Genomic DNA, 17,148 nt, shown 5'->3' with positions numbered 1-17,148 from the left:
TAAAAAAAAATATTTATTCTTAAGTTTTAAGGTGGACACTATCTTTATTTTACATGCCTCATGCATGCTAAACGAGTGCTCTACCACTGAGCCACAACCCCAGCCCCATGCATAACAATTCTTAGTACAGTTTGCTTGGGCCGCCTCAGAGACCTGTTGATCAGAATACTGAACTCTCAGTCAAGTCTACAAATCTGAGGAATCACCAAGATATCCGAGGGGTATCCAAGGCTTCTACCAGCCTTTCTGTGTTTAATACTTCTTAGCCAGTTTGGCACTGGATCTTATCAATATAAGACAAATCTGAAAGCAATCTATTTAAACAACATTCACTGAACACCTTCTACAAATAAGAACTACTCAACACACTAGGGACTTAGTATTGAACAAAATCGATCACTTTATAGTAAAGTTCAACAATAGTTAAGCCTTGTCTATGCTCATAGAGCTTTTAATAAGTCTTTTAGTGGTTACCCTTTTAAAAAGTCTTTTCTGTATTTGTAAAACATGACACATCCTTGTAAAGAAATACACATTTCCAGCATCCTAGGACCACCCCCCACCCCGCACCTCCTACACCTGTGATCCTCTCGCCAAACTCTCTCCTCCCCTTAGAGGAAACTGTTACCCTGACTCTCTTGCTTTGTTTTATACTTTTACCACATAAATAAGCATACCTAAATAATTTAATTTAGATTCTCCTGTTTTGTGATTTTATGCCATTTTAATCACACATTATTTATTGGTTTTATCTTGCCATTTTCAATCAGCAATGTATTAAGATTTATTCATATTATTGTGAGTAGCCACATCAATGTTGAGCTATAGTTTGTCATGTGGATGTACCACACTTTATTTATCCACCCCATAGTTGGTAGATAGTCAATTTGTTTCAGTTAGAGGCTATTTCAAACAATATTGCTCTAAGCATGCTTATACATGTCTCTCAGTGCACTGAGGCATGATTTTCTCTGGGATATGTGCCCAGGAGTGGAATTGCAGGGTCATAAGCATAAAAGTGTTCTCAACTGTATTACAGAATGTCAAATTGCTTTCAAAATCACACAAGTGCACCAATGAGCATATAGCAGGAGAATTCTAGTTGCTCCATATCCTTGCCAACACTTGTTACTATTAGGCTATTAAATTCTTGCCAATCTAATTTTTAAGATTATTTAATTGTGGCAAGAACACATAACACTTGATCTACTCTCTCAGCAATTTTTAAGGGTATAACACATTATTTTCAACTAGACGTACAATGTTGTACACGAATCCCTAGAGCATTCATTTGCTTAACTGAAACTTTTCTGCCTATTGATTAGTAACTTCCACGCACCCTCCTCACAAACCCCAGTGACCACTACTCTACTCTTTCATTCTATGAATCTATTGTAGATGCTGCATATAAGTGGGATCATGCAGTATTTGTTTTTCTGTGACTGGCTTATTCCACTTAGTATAATGCCATCAAGGTTTTTCCATGTTGTTACACATGCAAATTTTCCTTCTGTTTTAAGACTGAAGAGTACTCCATTGTATGTCTATGCCACATTTCTTTATTCATCTGTCAATGGCTATTTGGGTTTTTCCAGCCCACAGCTATTAGAATAGCACCACAATGAACACAGGAGCACCAACATGGCTTTTTTTTTTTTTTTTTGAATGGAGGCTAAGGAAGCCAGAATACATTGAGTTCCAATCCATGTCCATATCACAGTAGACCGCATCTGGTTATTTCTTTGAGATCCAAGTACATAACTGAGATGGATATACATTCGTTCCTTGAAATGACATGAATCCTATGTTTGTTTCATGTGGAAATAGTCATTATGGTAGGAAAAGGAATGTGCATACTTACTAAATTGTACTCCATCTCAGCAAGACAATAAATTAAAATCAATATTGACTATAGAATTAGAAGACGTAAGGGTGATAATCCCCATTATATTCCCATTTAATCCAGCATTCTGAAATGTGAATATGATCAGATGATTATGGTGGAAGAAGGTGTACTGCCATGAATGTATCCAAATGATCACTTAATTACAATTATACATGATGCCATCTATTTACTAGAACACATCAGAACAACTTCTGACATTTGGGCTATTGTTCTGCTAAATGTATTCTTTTAATCCCCACCATAGAAAAAAAACAGAAGCAGGTACATTTGGGACAGCAATACCTATTCAGTCCTGCCCAAGAGTTACATCACCTCTTGAACTCTCTACAATATGGTCTGGAGGGGATTTGATTGCTCATAGGTCTATAGAACATCCTATTGGTCCACCATATTTCTAGCATTTTGGTAATTGGATCAGAAGAGCGATAAATGTCAAGGAGTCTGAATGACCCGATAAGACACATGTATGCTGGAGTAGACCAGGGAATCACAGTGCTGGCAGAGTAGACGGTACCGCCACCATCAGTTGGCATTGGGTGTTCAGGGAAAAGGCATTGAAGACAATACACACAAACAGCATCCACGGAAGGAAAAGCTAGTACAATAAATCCAGAGTAAATAAGGTGTGCTTGAGAAACAGGTAAAGGGCCAATGTGACTGGAATGTGAAGGTAAAGGGAGCGTGTGGAATGAGTAAAGGTTTGAGAGGTGGTGAAGGACCAATCTATGAAGGGTTATAAATGCCCAGCTGAAATATGCAATCTTGATCTAAGCACAAAGGCCTACTCTAAAGTGTTAATACTAGAGAGAAGCAGATGAATTTAGGGTATATTTTTTAGGTCTATTATTGCATTAGAAAGGATCAAAAAGGAGGCATCAAGAATAACAACAAAATTGTTGGCCTGAGAAACTGCAGAGATTGTAGTGCCATTTGTAGGTAGGAAAGATGGAGGAAGGGATCAAATAAAATGTGGAAATCAAAGATTCTGTTCAAATCTGAGATACCTGATAACCAATCAACTATATGAATCTGAATTTGTAGGATGGTGTTAGACTGGAGATAAGGATCTGGAGTCCTTAGCACATTGTGGCTTTTAAATAAAATCTTTGAGACTGGGGAATATCTTGATGGTTAGAGGCAATGTCAAGGTCTTAAAGAGCTTGGGCCTTGAAGCCGGACTGAAGTGAGTTTGAATCCCTATTCTTATTAGCAATGTGGGAGTCATGGATTGTTGCTCTTGTGTTTCCTCCTCCTCCTCCTCCTCCTCCTCCTTATTTTTTTAGTTGTAGATGGACACAATGCCTTTATTTTATATTTATTTTTATGTGGTGCTGAGGATCAAACCCAGGGCCAACATGTGCTAGGCAAGCGTTCTACCACTGAGCCACAACCCCAACCCCCAGCTTCTTATCTCTAATAAGGGAACTGTAGTCTCCTCCTCTCAGGGTTATTGGGAAACTAAAGAATATGTAAATATTTGACATTAGTAGTAGAAATTTGAGATGTTGGCAAGACCATTTACTCAGTGAAAGCCATTTGAATTATAGCTACAGTGCCTAGGTGAAAGCATTCTAGTTTCATAAAAAATCTTTGCAGTGTTAACTCACGTTCCATACTACTAACAAATAAAATCTAGATAAATGTTTATACAGGTGTGGACCAGGGTGGAGCAGGGTATGAATAGCTCTGTGCAACCAGTTTACATTAGCTTTTCAGTGGTTGGTGAAACTAAAAACATCTTCAATGGGAGAGAACAAAGATGTGGTGTTAGGAAATAAACATGGATTTTTGTAGTCGTATCTGTTGGTCTTGACCTTACCTTACAGGTGAAATTAAGTTGGGTGGGAGGGCTGTAGCAGGGCCCACTTCTGTCTGGAACCTTGTTGGCATGAGCAGCCCACACTGACTCCTTCAGGATCTGAATATTTAATAAACATGTCAATTGGTATCTTTGTCATTTTTACTTTAATGCAGTTCGTCAGGAACTTAGCATTGAGGAGCCCTTGAATTGGAAGCTTATGGAGCAATTAAACCCCCTCCTTAGGGAATCCAGACCTGGAGACCATCAGTGCATAGAGATGAGCAATTGTATATTTGTCTCCCTCTTGCCAGAAAAATGGAATGCTCCCAAGTTCATCAAGGACTTAGACTGTATTTCAATGAGCCATGTGTATATTGCATATTACGTAATTAATCGAGAAAACTATTCATCTCACAAACTCAGGGAACTGGCCCATCTTCTTTTAATGTCTTTTAATTAGCTATGACCAGGAAAGCACTGAATGTCTGCCTGATATAATTTCTACCCATCTGTTGGGAACAGTCAGTAAAGCTGAGCAGACAATGGCCTTGCTGAGAATCAAAATGTGGGTACCCCATTCTGTGGACACCCCCCCATTCTGTCCTCTCTAGACAGGGTTTTGAGTCAGATATGGCTGATAGCATTATCCCCATCAGATCCTGGGTGAGCTCACGAAGGGCACAAGCCCTGGAGTTAGGCACATCTGTGTTCAAATCTTAGCTCTGGTGACTGTTCTGTGGCCATAGTGTCCCCTCTTCATGCTTCCTTTGCCCACATGGCTGCAGGAAATGCTGCCCAACTTCTGGCTGACAGCACCTGTATTTATGTGGCTACCAGAGCCTGCTTTGCATCCCACACACACTCCCTACCTGCTTCTAACACACGGCAGTCAGAAGTGACAGAAATCAACACCCCTTGACAGCGACGTCAACCAGATTGACAGAGGTTGGTGAAAAACACCCAGCTCCCTCACTCCTCCTGTGGGATAATTCTGAGACATGAGCTCTACAGTGGCTCCCAGAGTTCCCTAGCAGGGAACTCTGCTTGTCTACAATGGGAACTTGCTTGGTAATGAACATTTCACGGTTGTCCACCTTCCTCATCTAACCTTTCCATTTTACTCCCAGTTTTTCTTGAGCTTTCTTACTTAAATAAGTCCCTGGTACTTGGGTCCCTATTCAAGATCTGTTTCTGGGGAACTCAAACTAAGATAATGACCTTTGACAAATCCCCTCTGTTCCTCAGGTTCTTAATCTATAGAAAGAGAATAGGTTCAGGAAATCACCTCACAGGTTTGTAGGACAATTTAAAGGAAATATTGCATGTAAGGGTTCGGTAGAGTTGGGTTCATACCAACATAATTCTTTTTTAATGTTTTTTAAAGTGTATTTTCAGTTGTAGATGGACACCATAACTTTATTTTATTTATTTTTTTTAAGTGTGGTGCTGAGAATTGAACCTAGAGCCTCACACATGCTAGGCAAGCTCTCTACCACTGAGCTATAACCCCAGCCCATATCAGCATAATTCTTAATGGCAAAAAAATTGGAAGTGATCTAAATGTCCAACAAGAGAGAATGAATAAATAAGTCAGGTTTTATCTGTATTAAAAAATTATTACATGATTAGTAAAAATTAATATACTCAAATATATTCAGTGGCAATAAAGAAATGTCCATGACAACTATATTGCAAAATCCAACTAAGGATCTCTGTGAAGAAAATGATCTAAAAATATAAAGTTGTTTTGTTAAAAACATAAAAATACAGAAAAGTTACCTGTTTCCTGATAATGGTAAGTTATTTATGCTTGTCTCATTTTTCAAATTTTTCCCCAAAACAGCATTATGTTCTTAATCAGGAAAAAAGAAATGCCCGCCCGTGTCTCATAGAAATTGGTCCCAAGAGTTAAAGTTCAATAAAAAATTAAAATGACTAAACACAAAATATGCACTAAGTTTCAAACACTGCATTTTTATCTTCCTTTTCTGCTGGTCCAATGCACTCATAATTAAAAGGACAGTCAGCTTTCATGCAGTATCAGAGTGGACAGTGAGCAGGGCAAGGCTTCACGGAGGCCTAAAGAGTATCTAAATCCAAGGTCCTTTGAGTCCCAACTTCTGGCTCCTGGCTCTCCTGGGCTTTTCTGATCCCACTCGGAAACTACTTTTCTTCACAATCTATGTTCAGTTGCTCTTCTGGCCCATTTACGGTGTCAATTCCAAGCCTGAGTGCCTTCTCGAGCCAGCTCTATCCATAGGCCCAGCACTGATGGCCCCTTTGACTCAATTCTAGATTAATTTCTTCTGAGGACTTCTTGACTTACCTTCCCCTATCCCAAGTTGATTACCCTATACATGAAACCTCAACAAATAATCTCAGATAACCTCAGCAAATAATCACAGGGTACTTAACACTATGCAGGCCCTGTGCTAGATTCTTGAGGCGCAGAGTTGGTTCAAATATTGTCCCTTCCAAACTTTCCAGACATGGGTGGGCAAAGACACTCATGCTCACTGGCCCTCCTGCGCCTGTAGAAAGCAGTCACTTGTGCTACATGCCCCACATCATGTCAGCCCACCTGATTTCAGTGCAGCATGGTGGTCAGTTCCATGCACTTGGCCAGCATCTCTTATCATGTGGATCTCAGCTGTCCCAGAGATCAGCCTTGTAGAAAAGCAACCCGGAAGTAAGGGGGAATTTATGGCCACACTCAACTCTGAGGAATGCTTTTTACACAATTGCTAAGAAAGTCCTTAGAGGGGTGGAGGCCCTTTCTCCCTCAGTGGTAATTGGCTTATTAACCCACACTTTACTGGTTTTTCTCCCTGCTCTCACTTCTGCTCCTCCCTTACCTCTGTTTCCTGGTATCACCTGGGGAACTACTTGCCCTCATTCCACTCTCTACTTGTGTAAGAATCTAAGATACCATGGTAGGCATTACTAATGGATTTGTGAATGCAACAATGATATTCTGAGAAGGGAGAGGACACTGCTGCAGGTAGAGAAATGACCTGCTGTTGACGAAGAAAGACACTGTCAACTCATTATCCATTTAAAATGAGAGACAGCTTCCAAGTGTATGCCAGCGTGTTGGTATGGCTGACAACCTTAGAAATGCTAAGCATCGGAGTAACATGGCTGTGATAGGAATAATAGCTACCCTCTGTGAGACACTTCACTTGCTAGGGACTTTATTCATGTCATCTTATTTATTCTTCACAACCCTCCTAGGATCAGGCATTGATTAATGCCATCTTACAAATGAGGAAACTGAGATCCAGAGAGATGGCTCAAGGTCACGTGGTGGCAGAGCAGCACTCGCAGCTGGGTCCATCAGACGCAGAGTCCACGATCTTGTGCTCATATCTCTAAGTGAATCTATTACAACATCCATCAAGCGCCCCAATTCTCCCCAAAATTATACTGCACATCCTTGAAACCCATGAGAAGGGGTGCAGGGCAGCCATGGCTGTCTGTACAGTGAAGGTCTAGTAAATAATGCACAAGACTTTTATTATTAACCAACACTTAGATAAAACACAGTTTTATTTATTCTGTCTGGCAGATCAAATGTGCTCCAAAGGTACCTATTACACTGTGATGTTAATTAGGTCCGAAGTGCTGCACCTCTTGTATGCAAATTTCGCCGTGTCACCTGCAGGTCTCATCTCTCCTGAGGTCTCTGGTTCAGCATCAGGTCTGAGGACAGAGAGAATCTTTGGAAGGCAGGAATCAGCACCCGTGTTGCTGAGCTGAGTATGACACTCTATCTCTAAGAAAACTGAGAATTAGGGAGACTTTCCTAAAGTTATGTTGATGCCAGGAACAGGGTGGGATTAGATTCCAGATATTTTTCCTTCTACTTTGGGCTTTTTGTTTTCTTACTGTTGCTGGGAATAAACCCAGGACCTTGCCCACAGGCATGTGCTCTACTGCTTAGCTATATCCCCAGGCTTCAGTTGGGGGCTTTTCTTAACGGATTATTTCTAGGCTTCCAAATTCCTGTCCCTTTCCCCACTGTGTGATTGTACAATGGACACATGCAAAGTGCTTGCTTCTAGGAGGAACCCAGAGAACTTTAGTTCTTTCTCCCCACTACATCCATTTTTTCTGAAGTTCCTTTAAGTAATCCTCTGATTAAGGAAGAGCAATCATTCTTAATTCCATTCTACAGGTGAGGAAATTGAGGTTCAAAGAGAGGAGATGACAGCAGCTAATCAGGCTTAAAATCCGGCTTCTGAATTAGTACTTTTTTGAACAAACTGCATGGCCTCCCTAAGGATGAATGAATAAAAAAAAATAAAAGAAGGAATGAATGAATATTAAGCTTACTAAAGAATGAATTTAAACCATGCGCTATTAATAAGGCTAAATGTCTGAAAGTTCCCACTCCATGCAACTGTTTTTCAAGAAAGTCAGAATCTTAAGCTCCTTGGAGTTACTCTGTGGGCCAGGGCAATGAAGTATTCATTTCACGATCATGCACGCTACACTTTCAACCACCAACCAGCTCTCAGCCTAGTTTACAGCAGGGCCTCAAAGAGTGCTTCTGAAATTGAGCAGCAATGAATACCCTGGAACCACTGGATTCCAGCACTTGGGGAGCAGTTTGGGGGAGGATTGGGAACATTATGAGCAGCATCTTTCCTCTTCGTAACACTGTACCAGGCATAATTTCCCAGCATTGAGTCAAAGCAAGTGTGAAGGAGAGAGAGAAAAACAGACAGGAACACAAGGCTGAAATGGAGGTAAGAGACCTCAGCAGGAGAACACCTGGGGATCGAAACCAAAAAGGGGGTTTGTGGTGAGCTCCCCATCTCAGAGGGCCTGGCCCAGCAAGGATCAGCCTTCACTGACATTGGGAAGGAGGAGAGATGGCCCTGACATCCTGCCCTGCACAGTCCCAGGGAGACTGGGGCAGAGGGGGTGATCCATTAATATGGATGATATGTCAAGAAAGTAGACAGAATTTCAAATAGAAACTTAACCCAGGACCTCTGACTATGAGTTGATGTAAAAATGTGCTTAGAATCAATAATGATCTGTCATCTAAGACTCAGTAATGCACATACACAAACATCACAGCCATGCAAACTCATATATTTTCACACACAAATATAAAGAAGTTACTCATAAAAGATGCACACATGCTGCAAAATTACTAGTATACACACACACATTCACACACACACACTCACATCCATCATAGTCATCTTTTTCACCTCTTCTAGTGCTCCTCTCCTTCTTTCCTTTTACTTTTCCTCTTTGTTTTTTCCTCCCACAGATGCTCTTTGCCTTTAAAATGTCATGATTTCTTACACGGGCCTGTATGCTACGTTTTACTTCACTTTTCCCAGAAGTTTGAGGAGTTGCTTTTATTTGTGAATTTCTGAAGGAAAAGAAAGGGCTGTCAGCATCATAGCAATGTTTTGCTCCCAGCAGTCATCCCCCGACTCCTCCATCCCCCTCATCCTCAGCAGAAGCAGAAATCAGTGCATGGCTACTTTCTCCCTGGTCTTGTGCTAGATCCTAGGGCCCTGGAAATGAACAAGACTCCCCTTTTCCCTTCTCTACTCATCTGAGCCTCAGAACGCTGCAAAACTGAGTTGGGAAAGCAGAGCTGATACACAGGAAAAGTGAAATAGTACATCCGTAGCTAAGTATCAAATGACATGTCTGGACGATGGTTTTCTAGAAGCTCAGAGGAAGTGCTAACTATGAGGACCAGAGTAGCCAGGGAAGACTTCATGGAGGGGTCTTGAAGGTTAGGAATCAGAGCAGCAGATGGACAGATGCCTGGCAAACACAAGTGTTTAGTAAATTTTGTTCAATTAATTAATGACAAAATATGCTAGGTTAAAAGCAGGACATGAATAAAATGGGAGCCTTTATGGGATCTCAGAAGAAGGGGAGAAAATACTGAGAAATATTTTTCAAAATACTATAACTTTCTCATGCATCCTTTCATTTGATCTTACAATATTCTTGGTTGAGGATTATGTCCCACATCAAAAAGCAAGAAGCTCTAGGGGGTTTGTGGTGAGCTCCCCATCTCAGAGGGCCTGGCCCAGCAAGGATCAGCCTTCACTGACATTGGGAAGCTCTAGAGTAACTCCATCCAGGGCAAGAAATTCACTTTATGTCACTTGGCCATGAATTTTCACCCACAAATATAAAGAAATTACTCATAAAAGATGCACTCATAATGCAAAAAATACTAGTATGTATGCATGTGTGCATGCGCGCGCACACACACACACACACACACACACATGCTCCAATTCATCATAGACAATTTATTTCTTTCATTCTTCCTAGTATCTCTCCACCCTGCTTTCTATTTTTCTCTCCCATGGATGCTCTTGGCTTTAAAATTTGAGAATTTCCTACATGGGCCTGTAAGTGAAGATCACTTCATTTTCCCAGAAGTTCGAGGGGTTGTTTTCATTGTGCATTAGGGCTGGCAGCAGAACCCAAGTTCCTAAAGTCTCATTTTTAAATTTGTTTGACTTTACAATCTGGATCTTGGGCATCAGGGGTAGGAGTGGCTTGAAGAAGAGAAGGGGAAGTCTTTGGGATATTTAGTGCGGAAAAAGCTCTGCAGCTGGTCTGCTTTATAATGCAGGAACAGAAGGAGGCAGGCCATTGTTTATTCAGATAATCACCTGAGTAAATAATGGATAAATAGATTAACAAGCACAGCACAGGAGCACACAGGGAAGGGAAGCTGGGCCTCCTCAGCACCCCTCATCCTTATCCCTTGGAATGACATCTCTCTAGTTGCCACAACTGAAGGGAGCCCCCAACCCTGCCTGTTAAGACAGTCCTTTCAGGCACTTGTTTCAAAGGAAGAGACTCAGGCATGGAGGACGTGCGGGGACATCCAGCTGCTAAGGAGAACGCCTAAAGCCAGACTCAGGAGAATAAGGCAAAATGAGGTCGTGTACAGGAACAAAAATGAACCAGTGAGCTTCCTGAGGCAGGGCTTTTTATAACCAGCATTAAATATTTATTGTCCTGTCAATCTTAGGACTGTACACAAAAAGGTGGAGGGGAAAATGGAAAGAACGTGAGCGCTGGAGTCTGATGACATCCCGGCTCCTCTACTCACAGGCTGATTTTGGACAGATTCCTTAGTTTCTCTATGCTTCTATTTTCTGATCAAGAAAATAAAGAGAATAATGCCCATTTCATGGGGTTGTGATGGAGGTTGTAGGGAATCATATAAAACCAGGCAACCAGTTCAGGGCCTGGAGCCACGTAGGCACTCAGGCAGGGCTGAGCTGCAGCAGCAATAGCAGCAGTGCAGAGGCAGATCAGCAGCAGCAGCAGTGGTCGCGGTGGCATAAACTGTACTAGTGGTAGCATCAGATTAGCAGTAATAGCAGAAGCAACAGCAGAGGTTGTAGTAGGGGACTGGGTAGGGGAGCAATGGTAGCATTAGTACATCAGCCATAGTAATAATACCACAGGTAGTAGTAGCAACAGTACTCCTAGTAGTAGCAAAAAGCTAGCAGTAGTAACAGTAGCAGCAGCAGTGTTAATATTAGTAGTAGGAGCAGCAAAGGAAAAAGTGATAATCACGCCAGTAACAGTAGTTGTCTTAACTGTTACAGGTAAAATAGGCCAATTGCCTTGGGCTCTGAGAAAGAATTTGCCCTTCATAAAGGATTAAGTAAATCCATCTCCTCCATCTCTTCTTAAAGACTGCAGCCTTGAAGACCATCCAGGACTTCTGACTTGAAGTCCAAAGCACTCTGCGATCCCTCGCTGCTTTCACACTGTGTTGAAACTTAATTCTGTAGGTAAGGGGAGCTGTGGAAGAACTCTGAGAGTAGAATATCCCAGAGAGGTCAGTGCTTCGAAAGATAGATCTGTAATTAGGATTCAGTTATCAGTGTGAGGTCAGGATGAAATTTGGAGTTGGAGATTTATTTATTTTTCTTCTGCTGTATTTACTGAGTGCCTCTGACCTGTCTGGAACTGTTAGGTGCTATGAGATATGGAGATCAGTAAAACTCAGTCTCTATTCTCATTTAAATTAAATGTTAGTAGAGGAGGTATAGTCATCTGAGTAAATAATGGGTAACTAGATTAATAAGCAAAGAGCTGGGATACAAAAGAGAAGGAAGCAATTAATGACAACTGCTGATAGGGGGAGGATGTCATGGAGCTGGGATGTGGGATCTGAATCTTGGATGATGAGAGGACTTTATTTAAGAGGAGTAGGAATGGTGGATGGAGATGAGAGAGACTGAGCAGGCAGAAGCAGTGAGATTTGGTAGAGGTCTGAAAGATACAAAAGTGGGATGATACCCAGGCTCCTGGCTTGAGCAATTGCTTTGAAAGAGGTACCAAAACATAGAGTCCTGTGTTACGGATGTTCCTGTAGATACAAAGAAAATAATGGGTTACTGGGAGAATATCAGGAGGCAGGGAGGTCAATTAGGGGCCATTCCAGCAATCCATGTAGCAGATGATGGTGGGAGTAGATAGGAGGTAGAACATGGGAAAGTGGAGGAAGGAAAATGAATAGCAATCCTCTAGGCATTACTGACCCATTTCAGAGATGGGGAAAGTAAACTTTGCTCTAAACAATTCATAAGACAATTAGCAAGTAGCGAGGCTGAAATTAAAACTCTGGTCTGAATGACTTCAGATTCTCTCCATGATACTGCTTGAGGATAGACGCATCACAGAAGTAGAAGCAATGGGCCTTGGTGACTGGCCAGTTGTGTGAGAAGCTGGTGAGAATGAGTTAGGACAGGGACAAGATTTGAAGCCTGGCCAGCTAGTGGGAGAAAAGAGGACATTAACCAAGACAGGTGATGCTGAGGAAGGAAGCAGGTTTGGACTTAAGATTGGCACGGGATCAGCCAAAAATAGGTCCCAGGTCTTGAGGAGACAAGAAAATTTTAAGCATTAAAGAACTGTAACAGGGATGAGATTCTAAATTGATCGGCCTTCAGGCTGAGGTTTGAGATTAAACGGAGAGAGGCAAGAGAGCCAGTGGGCTGTGGCGGAGTAGAGCTGTGCCCAGGTCCCATCCTAGTTACTTACTGGCTGTGAACCACGGGCAAGGAACTTAATCTCGCTGATCTAAGCTTTTTCTGCAGAGTGAGGAAATCAACCCTGAGTTCCACACACCTTGAGTTCGGGGAGAATGAGAATTGCTGATAGTGGTGAGGATGCTTTGGGGAGGTCCTGAGTTTTAGCTGGTGGAGCACTTTGGTATGAGTACTCTATAAAGACTGTGGCTGAGATGTTGCAAGCCCCTGGAAAACAGCACTGAAAGACCCTGTTGTATATACTGGTCAGATTTGTTTGCTGCTGTTTCAATAAAATATAATATCTTGTGGGGACATATCCCCCTTTGTCTTTCTAGTCTTGTCAATTCTGCTTCACTTCCGGCTGGGCGAATACGGGATCCAATACTGTCTTCCTGTCTTTTCCAAGTCCCAATTTATAATGCCTCTTTTGTCTCCCTCAAGGGTGGAGGACCTCTGGGCAACCCTGTCCCCATCATTCTGCTCATTCTACACTCAGTGATCTTGAACTCTGCTACAGGACCTGAGCTAAGTACTGAGGCCACAAGTATGAACAAAACCAAGATCCCTGGCCTGAAACTGATCCCTAGGGCAACCAACAGTTTTATAGACTCCTTTTTTTCACTCCTGTTCTCTACTAAGGATGTGTTCATACTTCTAAGAAAAGAGATTAACCAAGCAAGTGAGACGCAGGGCAGGGGTAGGGATGGTTTTGGGGGTAAAAATGTTACTCTGTTCCAGGTATTTTATTGATGTTATCAGATTTAATCTTCCCCAGAACTGTAGGAAATTACATTAATCATTCCCATCTTGCCGATGAGGATCCTGTCTGACCCCTGGTGCATCATTGGCTGAGCTGAGCCACAGGGGAAAGGGCTTCTAACCTTGATGCCCTAAAAAAAGTGCTCAAGAAACAGGGATTAAGAAGAATTCTGAGCAATTGAGGGCACAGCAGGCCCAGGTCATATAATCCAGAAGGAGGGAGTGATGATGAGTCCGAGCTAGATTACCTGTCTGGGGTCAGTCACCCAGGGGGGGCCAGAATGGGCCCTGCAATGACTTTACCTTGCGGAACTTCCAGGGGTCTTGGAAGATATAGAAGCTCTGAGTGACACATGACAAATGGGCCTCTTGACCAAACCCTACATCTGGAGGGCTGAGGTGTGCCCAGAAGGAACCCAGCTGTGTGGAAATGAGAGATGGAAAAAAGCAGCAGGTACCAACAGATTCTGAAATCTTTCCATGGTTTCCTGAACCTGGACACTCACATGGTCCCTTCCCCTCTTCCTATCCACTATTACCTCTAACTGGTGCCACTGTTTTATTGTTATTTGCTTTGGTTTTTTTACTCTTTTGACCTGATTAGACTTGGAGTCAATGGAGAAGGCCTAGTGTGGGGTAGTGGAAAGGGGGCTCTGTTTCCATTGGGTTCTCACTGGGCATAGGAATGCAAATAACGGATTTTACCTTTAGGATTCTCAGTGTTTTTGCCTGGGATATGTAGAAAGTGATACTCACCTCTTCAGCCTGTTGGCAATATGAAATAAGACAGTGGATACAAGGACATCTAGCAGAGTACCTGGAATATACTATATGTTCAATAAATATTTTGTAGGTGTATGGATTGCTGCTTTACACCCTACCCTGCCACAGTTGGTTCCACTGTTTCTATTTAGGAAAGTAGGTTGGGCTTCTCTATGGCAGACCTCAGCTGTATCAGCTGAATTACAGTGAAGGGTACAAGCTCATCATGTGCCCTCTCCTGCTGTCCCCATTCAAAAGGAAATAGGGAAAGCTCCTCGCTAAAGTACCCCTCCTTCTGCTAAACAATAAGCATCAGCAGCAGCACTGGGTGGCCCTGCCTCTTCTGTGATGGACTTCGGCAGCCCAGATACATAGTGGCCTCCAGCTTATCCATCATGGTAAATAGAACTTTAGTCCTGTCTCTGATCCTCTGAACTAATATAGAGCAAAACCAGCACTGTCTGGGTATGAAGAATTGTGTGAGAACCATGCAGAGACCTAGCATCTTCCTCCTTTCCCCTCCCACCCTTCCTTTTTGCATAATTGGGTAGACTAGAAGGTAAGCTGCAGCGCCCCCTGCTGGGGCTTGGAGGACCAGAGGTCTCCTGCTGCTCACCAGACAGCTCAGTGCTGTCTTCCACCTCAGGGCTGAAAATCTTTTCTCTCTAGCTTGATGTCACAGGTAATAGCCTTGTCCAAGAAAGTTAAGGAGGAAGTAGAAGGTCAAGGCCATTGAAAGGGCCACCAACAACCCCTGGTCTCTTGAGTACTCTTTCCTTTCTGCTCTGCTAACGTGGAGAGGCAGACAGATACTATTGCAAACAACACAAAAATCTGCCTTATTGCTGTGCATTAGTAGAGTCCATATGCTGTAATCCAGAGACACTTAATGTTGCTGTATCTAAAGATACTTTAAAAGATACTTTTTATACTGTACACACCATCCTCTGACATCTAAAAATGTCACCTCCTGCCTCATGTCATTTCTCTCCAGAGTCATAGGCTAGGAGTGAGCTACAGAGCATCCCAGCTCCCAATCCAGTATCCCCTAGAGAAGGAGCACAACCCTCACCATTTTCTCCATCACAGATGGCTATTCAGACTCTGGTTACATACCTCCTCTGGTGATGGGGAGCCCACGGGTCTTCCAAGGGAGCCCATCCAGTGGTTGGCAACTCTAATTGCTAGAAAGCTTTCCTGAAACATCCTGAATAGAAATTTGTCTTATTGAGACTCACTCCCTGGATTTGGTTATTACCTCTTGGCACCAGAACAAATTTTCTTCTTTTGTCCCATGGTGTTCCTCTAACTTTGTAGAGATGGTGGTCTTACTTTCCCACTCCTTTCTTCTTCTTTTTCTTCTTCTTCTTCTTCTTCTTCTTCTTCTTCTTCTTCTTCTTCTTCTTCTTCTTCTTCTTCTTCTTCTCTCAAGGATAAATAGTTTCCATCTCCTTGTCTATTTCTAGTGGGAAATGACTTTCAGACACCCATTCTGGTCACATTTCAAGGGATCGTGTGTGTCATTCAGTGAGCACATACTTTTTTTGACTGATATTTCCAACACCTAAGTTCATTAAATCTTCTTCTACTATAGAAGGTAGACATTACTGTGACTATCTCACAGGTGAGGAAACTGAGATCCATAGCTGTTAAATAACTTGCCTAAGATCACACAGATATGAAGAGATAAAACCAGGGTTTGGGTTCAGAATTAGGACTTAGAGGTGCCTGTCCCCAAGTTTTTGCTCTTATGCCACTAGCATCTGTGCTATCTGTGGCCCATGGTCTAATTATCAATGCAGTTTTTAAAATAGGGGGACCATATGTGGTCATGACATATGGATGAGGCCTGGACAGGGAAAAATAGATCTATACTATCATCTCTCTCATTTTATGCAGTCGTTCTCTGTTTGTGCTATCTAAACGGATGCTATCATTTCCTAGAGATAGTCAATTATAAGCCCCAGGACTCTGACACAGGAACTGCTGGACATTCAAATCTGACTGTTCTTCTTATCTTAATGACAGAGTCCTGACTGCAAAGTGAGGGTCACTCTAGTGGGTGGGTTGACTGGTTTTTGAGGGTTTTTTTTTACCTAAAGGGAAAGGTGCCGAGAACACTCAGAGGATCAGAAGCTGCACAAACCCCACTTTATTCATGTTCCTCTGAGCCACAGGAAAAAAAAAAAAAAAACCCAGGGGAGAAGCTGTATATACAACACGACATTTATAGCCAACTAACATATGGTTCTTTGTTATCATTTCTGAAAACCAACATTCAAAAGGAGAACAGGCTTTGCTCTTCCGTTTTTTTTTTTTTTTTTTTTTTTTTTTGCAACAAACTCCAAAAATCTCCAACACAAAGGGAGAGAATGCTTAACTGAAGCTTTGTGCTAAAGGCCCTATCTCCCTGGAGCTCCCTTCCTCTCCCTATCTCCTAATCCTCATTTCCAGGAGGTCATTTTAATTAGCAGACTGTCATGGTGACTCAGCCTGCTGCTTCCACAGACAGGAAGGGAGCAGACTCCCCCAACCCAGTCATCATACAAAGGCACTTTACTCTTTAGAAAAATGCATAATATTTAGCTTGCTCCACTTTGGGAATTGCTGCTGCTGTTGTTTTATTTTATCATTCATACCTGCCTGGGGGTGCATTCTTTTGTTTTTGGTATCTCCCTTATCTGGCAATTGTCTTTTCCTTGTGCAGATTATCAATGCCCACCTCTTGGGGGCTGGGTTTGATCCCTGTCTCTAGGACTTGGAGACCTTAACGATAATAGGTCTTTTGGAATGAATGAATATATATATATATATATATATATATATATATATATATATATATATATATATATATAATTTTTGTCTTC

At 42.1% G+C, this 17,148-nt stretch overlaps 1 protein-coding gene across 1 annotated transcript in view; it reads right to left on the bottom strand.

The window, feature by feature from the left end:
- Window positions 1-6,392, bottom strand: part of Spata6 (spermatogenesis associated 6) — a 166,289-nt gene extending 159,897 nt beyond the window's left edge. The window contains exons 1-2 of the mRNA XM_058570767.1: window positions 6,289-6,392; window positions 3,726-3,824 (exon numbers count right to left, since the gene is read on the bottom strand). The gene's annotated coding sequence lies outside the window, so the exon portion shown is untranslated. The remainder of the gene's footprint in view (window positions 1-3,725; window positions 3,825-6,288) is intronic.
- Window positions 6,393-17,148: the final 10,756 nt, after the last annotated feature.

The sequence above is a fragment of the Marmota monax genome, unplaced genomic scaffold, assembly GCF_021218885.2.
Source record: "Marmota monax isolate L192 unplaced genomic scaffold, Marmota_monax_Labrador192_F-V1.1 WCK01_AAM20220418_F8-fsc00008, whole genome shotgun sequence".
Classification (NCBI taxonomy): domain Eukaryota; kingdom Metazoa; phylum Chordata; class Mammalia; order Rodentia; family Sciuridae; genus Marmota; species Marmota monax.
Note: the sequence above shows the minus strand (reverse complement) of the source record. Positions and strands in the feature narration are given on the sequence as shown.